The sequence below is a fragment of the Dama dama genome, chromosome 31, assembly GCF_033118175.1.
Source record: "Dama dama isolate Ldn47 chromosome 31, ASM3311817v1, whole genome shotgun sequence".
Lineage (NCBI taxonomy): Eukaryota > Metazoa > Chordata > Mammalia > Artiodactyla > Cervidae > Dama > Dama dama.
This window is the reverse complement of record NC_083711.1, coordinates 5646775-5650674: the sequence shown is the minus strand read 5'-3', so window position 1 is coordinate 5650674 and position 3900 is coordinate 5646775.

Sequence of the window (3900 nt, the reverse complement as noted above, 5' to 3'; positions counted from 1 at the left end):
GATGCCTGACTCCTCTTGAAAATGGATAGGAGTCCCAGGATCCCTGTGGCACGTGGAAAGGGACACTGGGTCTCCCGCCTCACGTGGAGACGCGTCCAAATGGCCATGCCAAGACTCGAGGAGAATCCCGAGTTGCCCCTCGCACCTAGGCAGGAGTCCTGACGTCGCTGAACAAACATGTGTCTGGAAGGGCCCTTCCGGTCGTAACTCGTGAGTGTACCCCAGGTTCCGGCCGCAACTCGAGAAAAACCATGAGACTTCCCCCTCTCTGCGATATGAGGCCCGATTCCCCTGCACTGCGTGCAGAGCAATTCTGTTTTCCAAATCAAACATGAAAGGAGCCTTGATTTCCTTGATGGCACTCCAGAGAAAAGCCAAGATCACTGTCTCAAGTCTAGAGGGATACTGAGGTCACTGTAGCAACACGAAAGGGCTCCGTGGAACCCAAATCAACTCGAGATGAGAGCTTCGTCCCTGGCTTCGACTCAGGAGGAATACCCACTTTCCACAAGCACCTCAAGAGGAGGCTTCTCTCAGCTACTGGTATGTGAGAGGGACCCTGAGTTTGTGGCCTCAAGTGAAATGGACACCGTGATGTTCTGACTCGAAGGAAGGCCGGATATCCCTGCAGTGAATTGAATGCAGGCCTCTTTTGCATCTCCCACGACGAAGGGATGTCTGAATCCCCTGTGGAGACCACAGAGAAAGACGTAGTTCTCCGCCTCATCGCGATCGGAGGCCTCAGGTCCTTTGAAAACTCGAGAGGTCCGCGGAGATCAATGCTTCCAAAGGAGACGATGCCTGACTCCTGTTGAAAATGGATAGGAGTCCCAGGATCCCTGTGACACGTGGAAGGGACCCTGGGTCTCCCGCCTCACGTGGAGACGCGTCCCAATGGCCATGCCAAGACTCGAGGAGAATCCCGAGTTGCCCCTCGCACCTAGGCAGGAGTCCTGACGTCGCTGAAGAAACACGTGTCTGGAAGGGTTAAAAAGAATTCATTTGAACCAGTCCTAATGAGATGGATGAAGCTGGAGCCCATTATACAGAGTGAAGTAAGCCAGAAAGATAAAGAACATTATAGCATACTGACACATGTATATGGAATTTAGAAAGGTGATAACGATAACCCTATATGCAGAACAGAAAAAGAGACACAGAAATACAGAACAGACTTTTGAACTCTCTGGGAGAATGTGAGGGTGGGATATTTCAAAAGAACAGCATGTATACTAACTATGGTGAAACAGATCACCAGCCCAGGTGGGATGCACGAGACAAGTGCTCCGGCCTGGTGCACTGGGAAGACCCAGAGGAATCGGGTGGAGAGGGAGGTGGGAGGGGGGATCGGGATTGGGAATACATGTAAATCCATGGCTGATTCATAGCAATGTATGACAAAACCCACTGGAAAAAAAAAAATAATAATAAAAAAAAAAAAAATTAAAAAAAAAAAAAAGATTATACCCCAGGTTCCGGCCGCAACTCGAGAAAAACCATGAGACTTACCCTTCGCCGCGAGATGAGGCCCAATTCCCCTGCACTGCGTGCAGAGCAATTCCATGTTCCACATCAAACATGAAAGGAGCCTTGATTTCCTTGATGGCACTCCAGAGAACACCCAAGGTCACTGTCTCATGTCTAGAGGGATACTGAGGTCACTGTAGCAACACGAAAGGGCTCCGTGGACCCCAAATCAACTCGAGATGCGAGCTTCGTCCCTGGCTTCGACTCAAGAGGAATACCCACTTTCCACAAGCACCTCAAGAGGAGGCTTCTCTCAGCTACAGGTATGTGAGAGGGACCCTGAGTTTGTGGCCTCAAGTGGAATGGACACCGAGATGCTCTGACTCGAAAAAAGGCCGGATATCCCTGCAGTGAATTGAATGCAGGCCTCTTTTGCATCTCCCACGATGAAGGGATGTCTGAATCCCCTGTGGAGACCACAGAGAAAGACCTAGTTCTCCGCCTCAACGCGATCGGAGGCCTCACGTCCTTTGAAAACTCGAGAGGTCCGCGGAGATCAATGCTTCCAAAGGAGACGATGCCTGACTCCTCTTGAAAATGGATAGGAGTCCCAGGATCCCTGTGGCACGTGGAAAGCGAACATGGGTCTCCCGCCTCACGTGGAGACGCGTCCCAATGGCCATGCCAAGACTCGAGGAGAATCCCGAGTTGCCCCTCGCACCTAGGCAGGAGTCCTGACGTCGCTGAACAAACACGTGTCTGGAAGGGCCCTTCCGGTCGTAACTCGTGAGTGTACCCAAGGTTCCGGCCGCAACTCGAGAAAAACCATGAGACTTCCCCCTCGCCGCGAGATGAGGCCCGATTCCCCTGCACTGCGTGCAGAGCAACTCCGTGTTCCAAATCAAACGTGAAATGAGACTTGATTTCCTTGATGGCACTCCAGAGAAAACCCAAGATCACTGTCTCAAGTCTAGAGGGATACTGAGGTCACTGTAGCAACACGAAAGGGCTCCGTGGGCCTCAAATCAACTCGAGATGCGAGCTTCGTCCCTGGCTTCGACTCAAGAGGAATACCCACTTTCCACAAGCACCTCAAGAGGAGGCTTCTCTCAGCTACAGGTATGTGAGAGGGACCCTGAGTTTGTGGCCTCAAGTGGAATGGACACCGAGATGCTCTGACTCGAAGGAAGGCCGGATATCCCTGCAGTGAATTGAATGCAGGCCTCTTTTGCATCTCCCACGACGAAGGGATGTCTGAATCCCCTGTGGAGACCACAGAGAAAGACCTAGTTCTCCGCCTCATCGCGATCGGAGGCCTCACGTCCTTTGAAAACTCGAGAGGTCCGCGGAGATCAATGCTTCCAAAGGAGACGAAGCCTGACTACTCTTGAAAATGGATAGGAGTCCCAGGATCCCTGTGGCACTTGGAAAGGGACCCTGGGTCTCCCGCCTCACGTGGAGACGCGTCCCAATGGCCATGCCAAGACTAGAGGAGAATCCCGAGTTGCCCCTCGCACCTAGGCAGGAGTCCTGACGTCGCTGAACAAACACGTGTTTGGAAGGGCCCTCCCCGTCGTAACTCGAGAATATACCCCAGGTTCCGGCCGCAACTCGAGAAAAACCATTAGACTTCCCCCTCGCCGCAAGATGAGGCCCGATTCCCCTGCACTGCGTGCAGAGCAATTCCGTGTTCCACATCAAACATGAAAGGAGCCTTGATTTCCTTGATGGCACTCCAGAGAACACCCAAGATTACTGTCTCATGTCTAGAGGGATACTGAGGTCACTGGAGCAACACGAAAGTTCTCCGTGGACCCCAAATCAACTCGAGATGTGAGCTTCTTCCCTGGCTTCGACTCAAGAGGAATTCCCACTTTCCACAAGCACCTCAAGAGGAGGCTTCTCTCAGCTACAGGTATGTGAGAGGGACCCTGAGTTTGTGGCCTCAAGTGGAATGGACACCGAGATGCTCTGACTCGAAAGAAGGCCGGATATCCCTGCAGTGAATTGAATGCAGGCCTCTTTTGCATCTCCCACGACGAAGGGTTGTCTGAATCCCCTGTGGAGGCCAAGGAGAAAGACCTAGTTCTCCGCCTCATCGCGACCGGAGACCTCACGTCCTTTGAAAATTCGAGAGGTCCGCGGAGATCAATGCTTCCAAAGGAGACGATGCCTGACTCCTCTTGAAAATGGATAGGAGTCCCAGGATCCCTGTGGCACATGGAAAGGTAACCTTGGTCTCCCGCCTCACGTGGAGACGCATCCTAATGGCCATGCCAAGACTCGAGGAGAATCCCGAGGTGTCCCTCGCACCTAGGCAGGAGTCCTGACGTCGCTGAACAAACACGTGTCTGGAAGGGCCCTCCCCATCGTAACTCGAGAATATACCCCAGGTTCCGGCCGCAACTCGAGAAAAACCATGAGACTTCCCCC